This window comes from Athene cunicularia (genome assembly GCF_003259725.1).
Source record: "Athene cunicularia isolate RWA chromosome 19 unlocalized genomic scaffold, athCun1 chr19_part1, whole genome shotgun sequence".
In the NCBI taxonomy this organism is placed as follows: Eukaryota; Metazoa; Chordata; class Aves; order Strigiformes; family Strigidae; genus Athene; species Athene cunicularia.
In genome coordinates this window covers 1,525,856-1,542,418 of record NW_020799124.1, presented here as the reverse complement: position 1 = coordinate 1,542,418, position 16,563 = coordinate 1,525,856, and the positions used below count along the sequence as shown (strand labels likewise).

The following is a 16,563-nucleotide window of genomic DNA, read 5'->3' as shown; positions in this document are numbered from 1 at the left end:
CTCTAATACCTCATCAGGACATCCTGAGGCCTCCAAGAAACCATTATGTTTAAGGCCTCTGATCTAATCGTTCCTCTCTTCTCTGCTGCCGCTTCAAAGGAGCCGTGGATTTGGGCTGGTTTAGGGCCGTTTGATGCCTGCTGCCTGCCTGTAGCTGCACACTGGGTTTGCTCCGCTGGGGCCGCACCGAAGAAATCTGGCAGCCCCCCCCCAGCTATACACAGTCATGTTCCCTGCTCCTTCCTTAAAAAACAAATAAAAATCAAGCTAACGAACGAAAAACAATCTAATGTGCTACATTTCTGGCAAAGGCTTGATGAGTCAACATCAACACCGATTAAGCTAATGAAATCTTAAAAATGTAACACCAGGATGAAGTTCAGCCCCCAGACTGCACTGAAAAGGGCTGGACTCGACGCTGGTGACGCGGCCCATGATGGCTTCATCGCAGCAGGCTCTGGGGCACCCCCAGCACCAGCCTCTGCCCCTGCCTGGGGCGACGGGGGACCCAAGGGAGGGGGGAAACCAGCACTGCCCAGTGTTATTTTTGGTGAATAGTTTTGCCCAGCGAACATCCTCCACTCAGCCATGAACAGGGCGAGGGGGGGGATTCTCCCCCTCTGCTCCGCTCTGGGAGACCCCCCTGCAGGGCTGGGCCCAGCTCTGGGGCACCAACAGCAGGACACGGACTTGCTCGAGCGGGGCCAGAGGAGGCCACAGAGATGCTGGGGGGGCTGGAGCCCCCCTGTGAGGACAGGCTGGGAGAGTTGGGGGGTTCAGCTGGAGGAGAGAAGGCTCCGGGGAGACCTTAGAGCGGCCCCCCAGGGCTGAAAGGGGCTGCGGGAAAGGGGGGAGGGACTCAGGATCAGGGGGTGTAGGGACAGGACGAGGGGGAACAGTTTTAAACTGACAGAGGGCAGGTTTAGATGAGATCTGAGGCAGAAATTCTCCCCTGTGAGGGGGGTGAGGCCCTGGCACAGGCTGCCCAGAGAAGCTGTGGTGCCCCCTCCCTGGAAGGGCTCAAGGCCAGGTTGGACGGGGCTTTGGGCAACCTGGGCTGGGGGAAGGTGGCCCTGCCCGGGGCAGGGGCTGGGAACTAGATGATCTTTAAGGTCCCTTCCAACCCAAACCAGTCTGTGATTCTGTGACTCAATTATCACCCTCCAGTACTGGCCCTGCTCCCCCTCCAGCAGCGGGGAGTGGTGGTGCCACCCCGACCCGCTCCCCTTACCAGACCCAGCGCTCCCAGCAAGCGCCCAGCAGCAGGTGCTGGGGTCCCAAAGCAATACTTCATCATTTTAAACACAAATGAGATTTGCTTTGAAGGGGCACAGCAGAAACTGCTAAAACTATACAGGGTTTTGGCAGCCTACAGGTACGAGATACCTTCTGCAGGCTACAGTATTTGAAGCTGTGAAGTGCGTTTCAAGGTGAGGTCTGAGAAGCTCCCAGACGGCTTGTTCAGGAACGCACTGTACGTGGAGCAATGAGGAATGCTCCCATCCCAATTTGGACCCTCTTACTGGGGAAAAAACCCCACCAGAAACGGTTTCTACATCTCCTCCAAGGCATAACACATCATCCGACAGCACATCAGACTCCAACCCAGCGCTCACACTATTTTACTTTGTGCTTAAAGCATGCAGCAGCTTGAAGTATTTTACTTAACTCGAGTCTTTCATTTGCCTTCTAAATTACTCCATTTAAATCTACCTTAAACAGACCTGTAGTTAAAACTAGAATTTTTGTGGTTAACTGGCTGAAGACGGCATCCCAGGAATCCCGAGCTCGCTGCGCTGGGCAATTACCGGAGCTGGGAGCAGCGTGCCGCCGGGACCAGCCTGGCCCAGCGCGATGCGACGGCCAGCCCGGGTCTACAAGTCATTAATTGTTTGAGCACCAGCACCATCTTCATCATTAGTCACTCATTAGTGAATACTGCAGTTGAGGATTTCTCTTTCAACTTTTGTCAGGTCTCACTGCCAGGGTGGAGGGGAGAGAGGGAATTTAGGAGATTAGCCTTGATATTCACAACACCGCGCGAAAGCCCACGGCAGTCATTACACATTTTGGACTCGGAAACGAGTTTCCCATTCTCAACCCACTCCATATGGCTTAAACACAGGTTTATCAAGAAATTATTTGTCTGATTAAATCAGATAGGCACCCAGCTTTCTGCATTTACAGATTTTACGACGAGAATAAAAATAACAATCCATAGGTGTCAACACTCATTTGCAGGTTTTTTTTAAAAGATCTGTGTGGCTTCGCGCAGGCCAGTCCAGCCAGCTTGGCAAGGAAAAACAGACCTGACTGGGTCCACAAGAAAACCCAACAGCATCACTTATTCCTTCCTCTCCGGAGGGGCAGAGGGCAGGGCAGGCAGCTCCAGCGGGTGCCGGGCTCGCAGGCTCAGGGCACTCGATCCATGCCTGAACGCTCACAACATTTTACCTTTACAGTTACCAACATTTTTACCTGACTGGGAAGCAATGAGAGGATTTAAACCTGCACGTGTACAGGCACTTGAAACCTAGTCAAGAGATGCTATCGCTCCTTAAATGAACAATCCCCACGAGATCATATGCCCCGGAATTAAAAACTTCATAAAAGTGACAGGTGATGGGTCCTTTGAATATCAGATTCCAACTTTTTAACAACTGCACACACACACACAAAAATATTTCGGCATGCATGCCTTATTAGTTAGCATAATGAATACACGCTCATTTTTAAATTACCAAAACTCTCAGAAACCTTCCCGGACTAAATAGACAATTATTTCTTCTGAGAGGTACTAAGAGTCAACAACAAAAAAAAAAAACGGTTCTCAGAAAGTGTATGAAAAAGATTAACACAAAACAAAGAAGGCTGTTTAAAATGGTGACATAAATAGGATTCCGGTTGTCAAGGAGCACACATTTTAAAATGAAATTATACTGCATCCTTCTGAATGAAGCTATTATTGGAAGCTAACAAGCTCTATTTAAGAGATAAGCATTTAACAGAGTCAAACGGTTGGGTTTTTTATTCAAATGAATAAAACTGAATATTCATTTGAATAATCTTTTCTGTAAAAGAAAAGACAAAGAAGAGGGGAAAAACTAAAGTAAGAGGCAAACAGATGCCCCCAAACGAGAGGCTCTGAGCCAAGCGCGATCACTAAAGGAAGCCGAGGCGTGTATTCACGACCTTCAGGTGAACAAACCCTCCTGTAGCATCTGCTCGGAAAAAGGAGTCATTTCACTCTATTCATCGCCTGGTTAATGGGCACCGACACGATGCCGCGGATCTCCCCGAGCCCCCGCGCTGAAGGGGAGGGGGTTGGCTCTGCCCGGGGACAGGGCAGCGGCCGCGGGGCCCTGCGGGGTGCAGGTCGGGCAGGGGAAGGTGGCGGAGGGGTCATGGGCGGGAAAGCTGCTTCGCCGTTACTGTGGGAGGAGGCCCAGCAGCTCGGCCTCAAGGAGCCCTCGGTGGCCCGTCTGGGTGGCTGGGGCTACCTCTGCCCAGGGGCTCTCTCCCTCCGGACGCCCAGCGGCCCCGGGAGCTCCGCGTCCCGCGGCAGCACCTCCGCTCCCTGCCGAGCTCCCCCGCTCCCCCCACACCCATCAGCCCTCCCGCCTGCGACGAGCGCCCGGCCTTTCCCTTGAGCCTGTAATTTTAGAGAAGTGACCCCATCACCCCCAAATCACCTGCCTTCCCGCCTCCCCGGGTGTACGCCAGCCTGCAGACCCTGAGGACATCCCGTGTGATCCCCACGGCCGCGCTGCACCTCCCACTGACGCCGCCCGCAGAGACACGGAGATGCCACGGTTCGGAGGGACGAGGGCGAGGGCTGGCCCGCAGACGTGTCCCCTCCGGCCCGGCCGCGCTGCAGAGGTCTCGGTGAGGGGACGGCTCGCTGCCAGGCCCGCTCCTGCCTACGGCGACGCGTCACGGGCACGAAACGGGAGCCCACTCCTGCAGGCCACTTGCTTCACTCGCTGGGACTTTCTGCCTCTGCTAATTAGAAGCTAAAATATTTGGGGGTCAATTACCAGAGGATGCAGCTGTCTTCAGCTTAAATAAAGCAAGCGGAAGGCACTCGCACCCCTGCAGACCGGGTCCTGTGGGGATGGCGGGCTGACAAAATGATGCTTTTTTACCAGTGACTCACAAAAGGGGATTTTTCCATTAGGAAACAGATACAAGTGTATTATTCACAGCGGAGGGATCTGGCAAAATCCACTTCTTAGTGCAAAGCAAGGTAGTCTCAAGTATCCAAATAACCCCGAGTTTCCCTGGAACCATTTCCAGTGAGCGTGCGGCTGCCAGCCCAGCCGCCTGACGCCCGCCGGCGCGGGGCGCATCCTCCGACAGCCCTTCCTTCACCGAAACGCCGAGCCAGGGCCTGGCTCAGCCGGGACAGCTGCCCAGGCCTCTGCGGCCAAGCAGAGCTCAGCGGCAGCACTTTCTGCCATGGCAGTCCACAAATAAAGAGAAACATTGTTTGGAGAAAGGGACTGAAAGCATAAAAAGATTAAAGTAATTAAAAAAAAAAAAAATTGGTAGAAGCCATAAGTAATGTTAAGAAGCCACACTGAAGATACCAAATGTCAGTGCTCCTGTGTTCTGCGTTTTGCTTTTTTCACACTTGAACCAACTGTAATTCACACCTTTGTTGTCACTTGAGAGGTTTTATGTCAACTTCAGTAAAATATAGCCGAGATGACGACACCATTGCTACGAAATACATCTACCTTCTTTTGCTAGTTGGCAGCAACTTTTCCACAGCCCGGGCTTTCTCTGTGCGTACAGAGATCTACAGTGCAGCTGCGCTTGCACACACAGAGGACGTCACTCGTCAGCAGAATTACACGAAAGCAGCTTATCGGGTTAAAGGTCTCGCTCTTTCGAGCCCATGCACGCATTAAAACAAGGAAAACAAGGTGATTGCATCCCGTGCCTGAAATGTTAAACCTAGGCTAATGCTGAGGTCAGCCCCTGAGGGCTCTGCCGGGCAAACCGGCAGCCCTGTGAGCGGGGTGCCTGCCGCCCCCCCAGCCAGCGCGGTGCCGGCATCTCCATCCCCAGTGAGCCAGAGCCGCCTGCACCGGGGGCACGCACACCGGGGGCTGCTCTGGGCAGAGGCTCTTCAGCCTCCAGGAAGGATGCTCAGGTGGGTGAAAGCGCTGGGAGGAGAGCTGGAGAAGCCTGTTTCAGCTCCCAGGCTGTCTCGGGGTCACCCAACGATGTGGAGCGAGTCACTTCATCTCATCTGCATCGGCAGCGCTCCGCTTCACCCAAGCTGTGTCTGATTGTCTGGGTAGACTGTAGGGTCTCAGCAGCTGGGACTGGCTCTTACTGCATTTACAGCATGCCAAAGCACCAGAGAGCTCCTTAAAGGGTTCTGGGAAGTAAGTAATCACCAAGGCTCTTTTGTGCCTGCACAATAATCCCAAAGACCAAGGGCAGGAGACAAGAGCACGGAGAGGAGAAAGGAAGGGATTTACATGGTCCACATCATACCAATGAGCGATGCAGGCTCTGCTTAAATCTCACTCCCGCTGGTAGGCAAGAATAACCCGACAGTCGCCTGCTGCTGCTCTCGTTAATGCAGGATCAGTCTCTCCTCTCCTCTTACACGTGTAACGGGCTCTTACGGCACCGTCCTGCTCAAACTCCCAACCTGGCCGGCGCGGGGCAAGCACGGAGCACGGCCCCGGGGGTCTGTGGTCCCGCCGGCCCCGGCCTGACCGACGGCCCTGCCGATGGACAGGAACATCCAGCCTGACACCCGCGGCAGCACCCGGCATCGTAACGAGGAAATATTAGTTCAGGCTGCGTTCCCCTTTTGTGTCAGGGCTCCGTACCTGATCTGCTCATTTGTGTTTGCTTCACGCCTCGCCTCTTCTCCCCGTATTTAAGTTACTTAAGCTCTGAAACAGAGAAAGGTCCAGTCCTGCTGTGGCATTATTTATGCACCTGCTTTCTTGTTTATACCAACAGTTTTGGCAGCTGGTCCTGTAAACTGTAATAAAATGCTTTTCAAAAAGTAAAGAAAAATTAAAAATGAAGAAATGCGACCAGACAAGCCAGGCATAATAACGTTAAAGCCCGTGTCAATTAATTTTTCCTCTTCTTGATAAACGAGCCCCATTCCATCCATTAATAATGAGGGAAGAAACAAGAAAAGTAGACACTAGTTTAATTTATTTTCTCAACTTGCCTGGTCATATTTCTCCCCGTTGCAAAGCTTTCTGGTGCTGCTGGGAATTGCAAGTGGCTCCCACACAGTCGATGCATAGATTGGTGTGAATCAATACCATTCTACTTTATTCACACATCCCTTGTAATCAGAAGGGAAAAAGTTACTTAGTAAGCTACCGTGCATCCCAGACTGCCAAGCCACCTTATAAAACTAAAAATAATAGTATTAATAATCCTGCAGGGGAGGGGCGGAGAGGGGGGAGATGAAACCCAAGTCCTGTAATCGCTGTCGCCGCATCTTGTCTTTACAGACAAACAGAACGAACTGAGCAGAGGGGCTGGGACATTTTAATTGCTCAGACAGCGAACCACGGATGTTTCTAACTTTCTGCTGTCTGTGAAGGTAATTCAAGTCATTACCCCGAGACTCTGGGAGCCAGGACCTGTGGGTTTAATCCTGCCTCTGGGAAACATCATTCATTAGCACCAGAACCCAACAGCCAGGATGCGAAAACTCAGCCCTGACTTTGCCGCCTTCTTATGTTGTATCTTTGGAGAAGTCACTTAAATCTTCCCTGCGGTCCAGGCCCCACGTTTCTTCCCCTCCACCTTCTAGTCCCTTCCTCAAAGTTTTCATCTGACACACTGCGCCTCAGCTCGTTAAAGCTCAAGATCGCCTATCTAGGATAAAAGCTGTCAATTCTAACTTGTTATTTCCCGTTATTCTAATCTCCTGTGCTGCAAACACACAAAAGGAGAGGGTTTGGTTTCCAGATTCACAGAATACAGCCTTAGTCTGAGACGCAGATTTCACCTCTTACCTCCAAGGAGGGGTTTGCTGGGAAGAGCAGTGACCACAGTGCAGGAACCACCCGAAGGCACCTCCTGCTCCGTGGAGAAGCAGCTCTCACCCCACCCTCCTGCTAAAACCCAGAGAGGGATGCACCAGGAGAGGGAAGGGGAAGGAGAAGGTTAACACCTATGGGCTAGGATAGAAAATATCATCCTCATTTAACTGTAAAGTGTGCTCTCTAGCAGTGCTTCTGTGAATGACGCTCATCAAGACAGATGATTAGCCTGCACATCCATTTAGTGTTTATGTGCATCTTGGGTGGGTACGGAAAATAGTTGGTTCTCCTGGCAGACGCAGGCAGGTATTACTGCTGTTTAAAGTGTCAATATATACTCCATGACATGAGAGTAAATTCTCAAAATTAAATCAGCAGACAACTGCCTTAGATCAAAACCTCCATACAAGGTGCTAGCGTTTCAATACCCGCGCGGCAGGAGAGCAAAGAGCTGAGGTCAGCCGCGCAGCTGGATAAAGGGCACCAGCAAGAAACTCCTTTGCTTTTGTTCTGGAAAGCTGCAAGGCTCAGGCTCCTTGCTCCGTCCTCCCACAACTGCGTGGCATTTGCAGAGGTAGCACTGGTAAAAAAAAAAAAAAAGGCCCCTTAGGATGAGCAGCTGCCGCTCCACGTAGCAGCCTGCTCCTCTGAAGAGGCAAAAATCCACCCGAAGTGGTTTGGTTTTCCCTGATGGGAGGATGAAGGGTAACAGGGATTCGTCCCCCTCTCAAATGACCCATTTTGACCCAAGATGTGCAGGCTGGGGGGCACGTGTGCCTCTCCTTGCCAGGGCCAGGACGCCGGATCTGGCCGAAGCCCTCGCGGTGGTCGCACGGGGCAAGGGGAACCCCAGGGCCCCTCCCCGACCGCGCTGATGTTCGCGGTACCTGAACTTGCTGTAATAAATTTTTCATAACAACAAATCTTCATTAAAATTTGATTCTATTAACGTTCTGAAATCAAACCGAAGCGCTGAGTACATAATGACTGAAACGCACGCTACACAGCGACTTACTAAATGCCAGTTTTATCATATTGTTAATTAACAGAAACCATTAATGCATTCACAGATCATTTAGAAGCATTAGCGGTGACCTAAGAAAAATTGCATGTACGCGTGATACACTTACGTCTGCATTTTCTGCATCTGTATTTTCTACGCAGGAGGCCCGAAAGTTTGTTCCCGACTCAGCTTCTCTCCGTCAGAGACATCATATCTCAACGGGCGCATTTTTGTCAGCAGCTTGAGAATTAAAGCATTGGACTGAAATATGAGACACTGAAGGAGAAAGTTACTTTGGGCAGCGTTTGCTTTTTTGTCAGTATTTAACTGCAGCTCCTCTAGCGCTGGGGAGCAGACCCCCCCTTGCTCCTCACAGCCTTTCGCTGCTCCTCTCCCTTCAGGTACGGATTTCCCAGCTCCGTACAAAACCGATGGGAGTGCAGCTGGGCGGGCGAAGCGTGGCCTAACCTAACAGATTTCTTTTTGTTACCAACAGAGAAAACCCCAAATGGTTGTAAAATCCAATTAATCTGTCCACAACCAGAATGGGAAGCTCGTGCTTCAAGCGAACGCATCTGCCTGTTCGTTAGCGAGACACGCAGCACGCAGAGCCAGCGACAAACCCAAATGCTGATTTCTGTCCCCAAAACGAGCGCCCTGCAGCCCCTCGCCGTGCCAGGAGGCAAAGCCAAGGGAACCGTCACCACCACTTGGCCACCACTCGGCACCTCTCCTGCAGCCAAAGGGTGCGGACCCTTTGGTTCCGCTCCCCTGTCCCTGCCTGCCAGGGCCCCCAGCAGAGGGCAAGGGACCGCCGGCAGCAAAGGCAGGACGATGGCCACCGCTCCCCGGGAGCCGGCCAACCCGGTGAGGCTCCCTGGTCAGAAATTAAAGCTGTTCCTAATGCGGCTGCAGTAGCCGTTGCTCGCCGAGCGCTAAGTCCTGCCATCTTTATCTGTCTGCCTACAGGCGTCAAATACTCTCTGCCTGTCAATTCTTCCACAGTTTATTACCAAATTTCTAAAATATTACATTTTTTATTATATCCAAATTCACTTTATTGCATTTGACAATACAGATAATCACATACCATATGCTCTAATGTTTTGAAACCAATGCATGTTGACAGCAGTTTTTATTCATGATGCATAATTCTATCCGGGGCTGACAAAGGCGGCGCAGCACCGAGCCTGGTGTTGCCGTCTCCTTGTTGGGGGGATCGTTTTTTCCATTTCCTTTTCTTCATTTTAACAACAGATTTACAATACTGGGAGGAAAGATGCTTTGCTTTCAGTTGAAATAGGAAATTGGCTGAAAAGATGGGCTTATCAAAGAGATGTCTTCAAAATATTAATAACGGGTGGGGGTTGGTTATTGTAATTACTTGCATTTGAAACGTGCTGCTAATGGGGTTGGGGGAGCTCAATGGCTCATCCGCGGGCGAGCAGTAGGCGCGAGGCCGGACCCCCCCCGTCCCGCACACACCCTCCTGCCTGGCTGTGGTCGCTCGGCTCTGAAACCCGAGGGAAGGGGTGGGACAACATACACACCCGGTGTGTCTGGGACGGCCAGGGGAGGGTCCCCACGGGAAGGGGACGCCTGGGCGAGCATTGCCTAAAAGCCTCCGAAAGCCACAGTTTCTCTGAAACAACATGTCAATGGGGCAAAGCCTTTGGACCCCAATGGTTTGAAAGAGAATTGTGAAATTAAACCCATGTTTAAGAGCTCTGCCGAACAGGGTCATCCATCCCCCTCACTTCTTCCTGCCCTCCCTTCGAAAACCACGAGCCGCAAGCGGAGCCGCGGGCGGCCCGGCCCAGGGGCCGTCAAGGCTCAGCGAACGCTCAAATCCTCGTTAAGCTGCCGGGAGAGGAAAAGCCCAAGCAAACCCCAACTCCCAACCACGGCGTTCAGGAAATAGATTCAACAACTTGAACGATGGCAACGCTGCGCAAACCAAACAGGATGCTATGTCTAAATTAAGCTGTAATGACCTGCTCTGAGGTCTTTATTAGCCAGGTAATGATCATTTAAGAGGAGGTTACTATCTTGAGCCAAGGGCACCTAATACCATTACTGAACTTGTTAAAATCTGCCAAGCAAGTCATTATTTCTCACATTATTTCTTTTTCTCTTAACACAGCTTTCTACCTTTCCCCTTGTGGTGCTCGGCTGTAAATCACGGGAGGTGGCGATCATGCAGACTCGGCCGCCCTTCCCAGGAGGCTGAATTTAGCTCCTGCTCACCATGAGCAGGCTGAATATAAGACAAATTCCCCACAAGAAAAAAAAAAAACCAAAAAACCTCCAACCTTAAAAGGCAACACGGAGCCAGGCCGTGGCCCAGCAGAAGCACGTCGCAGGGAATGTTCTGCAAAGAGCTGTCGGGCCTGGGGCAGCCGCTGGCACCCGACGAAGCGCCACTCGGCGCCGGACGCCGTTCACACGCTGCACGGACCACGGGCACTCTGGCTGGGAAGAGAGGAGCTTAAAGAACAGCTCAGCCCTTGGGGATTTTGGGCTGGTGAGAAGAACAGCAGCTTCAGAGTCCCCGTGGGAGCGCGGGGTGAGCTCACCTGGGGACAACCTGCCTGGCTGGGCACTGCTCGGACCTACTGTGTCCCCGAGCCAAGAGGGATGCCAAGGGCAGATCTACCACCAATTTTGAGAACAAGACGACACTGAGATGCTTTGCTCCTCACCTCAGTTATGCTTCCCAGGAAGATAACAATCCCCTCCATTCCCCTTGCCCACCTTCAGTCCTACAGAGGTTCACACGAGGGGAAAGAAAAAAAACAGAAAAAAGAAGAAAAAAACCCAAAGCAAGCATGCAGGTGCTCTACAACTTCACGTAAAACTTCACCGTGGGCTTGCCCACACCTCGCTCTGCTCGTCCAGCGCTGAGCAGGGTCCTGCTGGCTGATGCGGTGCATCTGCTGAGGAACTGTCCCCCGTGCAGAGGGAGGGAGGGGATCTGGCGCCCAGATCCTGGCGATCCTGGGCTGGAAAGGAGTCGAGGCGGCTGCGTTTTACAGTAACCCAGCGTGGACAATATTATGAATGACACCAGCAAGCTGCCAGCTCAGGAACTCATTACTGTCAAGGTACAACATGGCTGGCTGCCAGGCCCCCAGCTTTCACACTCGCTATGCCAGAACATCCACACACAATTTAATTGCATTATAATTTCAAAAGTGCTTTTCAAACTGGAAAAAGGCATTCACTGATTAACCAGCGAAGAGCAAAATTGTTTATGAAATTGAATACAAAAAGCTACAGAAATGTAATTGGGTTGTTCTAGCACCTAATTTTCAAGCCATTTTCCCACTTATTTAATCACGAGATACAAAAGGAACTAGTGAATTGACTTCATACTAATTAGATTACTCCCCGCGATACTCCAGGCCTATATTCCAACTGGTTGATAGTGCTGCTTTAAAATGAAACAAAAAATGTAGCAACAGCTTGTCTGGGGCCATAACGCATTTGTTTCCCATCAACCCTCTCTTACCGGAGGGCCATAAAATCCTGGCCAAATTCCCCCTAACCTGCCGTAGCAAGTCACCCAGAAATGGCCAACTTTCCAGGAAAGGAATAAGAAACGTTTGCCAAACGGTCGTGGCTGCTCCCCGGTGCACGGCTGAGGCGGGGGGACAACAGCCCAGGACTCCCCGTCACGCCGAGCAGCACCGGCAGCCCCGGGCTCACGGAGCGCTCGCCGCTGAAATCAGGGACAAGGGAAACGGCCGCGGCTGGTGGCGGAGCTGCCCGGGACGCCCCGTCCTCCCCGGGGAGGGCACGCCGGGTCCCTGAGCAGGGAAGAGCCGGCGAAGGGTGGCTCTGCGCCCGCTTTTAGGCTGCTCCCACTGATGGAAAAACCCCAACCATGGAGCCGAACGCCGGGTCTGGCCAAGGGGGACAACGTCCCTTCTGAAGTCCCCCCCAGAATTACTGCCAAGCATGTCTGAGTTGTTTTAAAAATGCAGCGCCAGGTCATCTCTTGCTAGAAAACGTCAGTGAACTTGCCTGCAGCAAACTCAGGGAGCGACGGGGCAAGCTGTGCACAAAGACTTTTTTTTTTTGCAAGGCTGGAAGGAGCTGCAGACGCTATTTTATTTTGAATCAAGTCACTAAATGAACAGGAACATTTACCGAGTCTCTGGTTTAGCAAGGACGGGTATTTTGAAGATACACACACACACGCCTGCTCCTTCCCAGCGTACGCTTGCAGAAGTTTCCCTAAAGCTGCCCAAGACCCAGCCTGATTCTGATACAATCTGCTCACAGCTTTTCCACTAATTTTAAATTTTATTAGGTGCAACATAATTGATTATATAATCAAATGTAGAATGTACATTATCAAGATATTGTAGCACTTCACAGGCCATTTAATCAGCATATCTGGGACTGTGCCAAAATGAATTAGCTTGCATTAAATTTCAAGTACATATTATTGGTTGTATTTGTCTCCATGTTTAAGCAGGCGCTTGCTCTTACAAAAGAAATCTGAAATCCTTCAATTATAGAAATAGATTATTAAAAAAATGGAAGCACGCTTTCCCAGAGTTTTTTCTTCTGTGACAAAGAGCCCAGAAAAGCTTGCTCCCTTCCAAAAAATCACTGTGACTGACCGCGGGAGCAGAAGTTTTTAGTATTTATTGACTCTGAAAAAGTAGAGCATAAAACTGTGAAGTGCCTTTGTATTTTGAGGATGCCGTTAGCAACCACAGCAAAACCAGAGCCTTGCGAGGGGCTTTGTGCCCCCACCCATCCCGCACACCCAGGGGGACACGCCGGAGCCCTGGCACCCTCGGCGTGCCTTTGAGCGAGGAAGATGCCGTCATTCCCCTCTTTACCCCTGAGAAACGGGGCCGAAGGCAGAGCTGGCACAGATGGAGACTTCCCACCTCTGTGCCCCCCTCCCGGGGACCCCGGCTTGGGCTCGGCGCAGCACCGCGCACGAGCCACGTGCCTCCTCCCGCGGCAGCCGAGAGCGTGCATGGCACCTCCTCTTCCTCCTCGCTGCCCTGCCCCAGCCGGGTGTGCTGAGGAGAGGGACCTGGGGTGACCCAGAGCAAGGAGAGTCCTTCCCCCTGTGCCAGCCTGTGCTCCGGCCGTGGTGGGAAGGGGGGACGATGGGTGCCCGCTGCGATGGGGGCATTTGCTGGGGCCTTGTGGGGAGCCTGGGAGCCCCCTGGCTTGCCCCCATCAAGGCCTACTTGTGCCACATATCAGCAATGGTCCAATGTCAGGCTCCCTCAGCAGATAACCTGCCACCAAAAGGCACCGGTAGGTCAGTGACCCCCGGCGCGGATACACCCCGGGTTTGGTGGTGGGGCCACGGTTCACCATCCCCCAGTAAGCCAGTGCCCGCCGAGCCTGGCAGCCCCTCAGCTGGGCAGCGGCCAGTCCCTCCAGGCAAAAAATGGGATTTGCAAAGACCAGGATTTCTGCCTGATTTCAGCAAGCGAGGAGAAGCACAAGGCAGCTCCGTGGTGAAGGAACGAAGCCAAAAGCTGCCACCGCCGCTACTCCTCTCCAACGCACCAGCCAAACCCTGAACCTTCTCCTTGTTCCTGTCTCCGAAATTTAATTACCACCGCCGGAGAGTTCAGGGGCGCAGCAGCTGCCAGAGGCGCCCCGAGAGAAATGACGTGTCTACAGAATTGACTTCACACGGGGAAATTTTTCAAGCGGCTGCGCGGCTGCACTCAAGGTGACTCCTGCCTACCTGGTTACTGCAGCAGCGTGGCGGCAGCTCAGGGCTGGGCAAGGGGAAAGGCCCACCGCGCCGGGCGGGCGCCCTCCCAAAACACACGCTGGGCCTGGGCTCACTGGCGGTTACAAAGGCCTGCCCCGGGAGCTGGAGGAGGCAACGCAAGGCCAAGGAGGCTTTGGTGTGAAGGCGCAGGCGCCAGTCCTCCCGTCAGCACACAGCTAGGATAAAGGGAAGGCGAACGGCCGCGCTCCAACAGCGGGCTGGGGCTGCTGCAATCCCCAGATGTCCCCTCCCCGCTGGTTCTGTGCTGGGGGGGGACAGGAGATCCAACCTGAGACAGCTACACCCCGACCCCACAGCCCGGCGCTCCCCCGAGCCGCCGCGGGAGCTGCCAACACCAAGCTCAGGGGCGCGAGCACGCGAGGGCGCGTTTCCACAGGCAGAGAGTCCCCCCAGTTCTTCATCAATCTTGCACAGCTGTGCTTTACCTGCTGTACTTGCATCTCACCTCCAGGTCGAACGTCGCTGCGTGTGAAAAACCATGGAATACTCAATGGAAAACTTTCTTACAGGTCTGCAGCCTGCTCGGATGTTTCACCCGCCCCGGGCTGCATCCCAAGCCCTGGTTGGGTAGACTTTCCGTTGCCCTGCTGACTCTATATATCATAATGCAAAGGAATAAAGAATTAGGCGCCAAACAAAAAAAAAAACAAAACAAAACCAAAAACCTTTTCAAGGAATTGAAATAAATACTGACTGGGGTCAGGGGAAATACCAGCAAAAATGAGAAGCTTAGCCTCAGGTTAAAATAATACCTTTGAGCCGTGCAGTACGACCCCTCCAGGCTACAGCTTCAGGCAGCACGCAACATTCTTGGACATTATTAATATCCCTGGCCAGGGCTCCATCCCCGCTGCTCATGCACCGTATCAGTATTTGCCTAAGCAAACAGCATACACTACTGTGAGAAAGAGTGTCTGGCTATGACAGATGCTTTGAATATATGCGCCATTTGTTCCTCTGGATACACATGTAAGAGCAAAGTATTTGCTGAGCTATTCCTGGAAACCGCCTCCCACCACCAAGGAGAGGTCAGCACGCTGCACTCTGGCCGAGGGGGGACAAGAGACAGCCTCAAACATCCCTGCAAATGCTGAAATACCCGATTTTTTTTCCCCCTGTGTGCATAGGTTCAAAACAACAAAAAAGTTCAAACCCCTCTGGTGTGCCGTTCCCAGGAAAGCTCTGAGCAGAAGAAAGGGCGGAGAGGGGGGAAATCGCCCTTTTTTATTATAAGCTTGAAGTCTGCTTTTTTGTTCGAGACCACAGGCAGAGAGAGAGAGAGAGATAACATCAATTCCTTCAGTACATAAATGCTTATCAGAGCGAGCAGGTTCAGGTTTAGCACACACCGCAAGCAAATGATGAATTGCATGAAGATAATCACTTTCTTACATATATATATAGAGTTGGTATATGGGGGAAAAGCCCTCATCAATTACGTTAACGCCATTTAGAAACTCATGCCAGCTTTTACTTGACAACTTGAGAATTGCCTGTAGATTTAACTGACAGGACTCGTCCCAGAGGCACCTTTAGCGTGGAAGAAAGCTCCGAGGGGCTGTGCAGGGGGTGGCTTTCCTGCCCGGCTCTCTGCCAGCGCGCCGAGTGACGTTTCATTACTCTGCACCAGCATCTCCGTGGGGCGACAATCTGTTGAGAGCCGAGACGCCCGTAAATACGACTGAATCGGCGGCATTAGCAGCGGCCACAGAGCAGGCAGGGTCGCTCCTCAGGACTCGCAGGAACAATGCTCACCTGTTTACTCCTCCGAGCACCAGCAACATTATTTTTCCCTTTTCTTTTCCCCCGACAATGTCTGTATCAAAAGGAGACAGACTTCTCTGAAAGACCCTGCGGTCAATTTGCAGGGCCCTTTATCACAGAAAGCTGGGCTTTGATTTCAATGGCACTACACTTTTTTTTAAAGGCACTATATAAAGAAGAAATCTTCAATCACTCTATATAGATTCTTTTCTTTCCCAGTAAGCCAGATGCAACCTGCTGTGGAAATGCACAGTTTAGAAGTGGAAGGCAGGTGAGCAAAGGGCTGTAACAAGTCCCTTACATCTGAAGGAAAACAAAGGCCAAATAATAAGGCCTTCCAAAAGAACTGACAAATAAATAAAAATATTACATACCACATGCGCTCACAGAATTAAAACCCTGTATACTCCCTGAGGCTGCAAAGCCTGATCTTCTGCCAAGTCAATGCAGCCTAAACACAACTTCACTCTCACGTTTTGTTAGGTTTGTTTGGTTTTTTAAAGAATGTTACAAACCGAAAGATGCTTCTGGAAGCATCTGCTGCCGCCCAGGCCTGAGCCTCCTCTCAGGCTCCCCTGACCAGGGGCAGAGCAGGTCTTTACACTCATCGAAACCTGCGGCTCCGATGCCTTCATCAGCGCCTGTTCCCACCTCCCTGGGGACCAGCAGCCTCTCAGCCCTTCCTGCGGCTGGAGGAGGGTAGATGCCACCTTACAAGGAGGTTCCCTTAATCAGCGTTATCGAACGCTGCACAGGATCCCAGGCACCCACTGCTGGGGGCTGTCGCAGCGTCTCCTCATTAACACCACGGGCACTCGCAGCCCCAGCATCCGCCCAACGCGCCACACTCCTCTTCTGAAACAGGGCAAACAGCTCTGTTTTTACAGTAATCATTCCAGACAGTCAGGAGGCATCAGATTTTACGTATGTCCAGGGGGAAAAGGCTGTCAGTGGCCATTAAAATATATATATATATA

General features: G+C 52.0%; 1 protein-coding gene across 1 annotated transcript in view; it reads right to left on the bottom strand.

The window, feature by feature from the left end:
• Positions 1–16,563, bottom strand: part of MSI2 (musashi RNA binding protein 2) — a 225,818-nt gene that overhangs the window by 35,371 nt on the left and 173,884 nt on the right. The gene's annotated exons all lie outside the window — the stretch shown is intronic.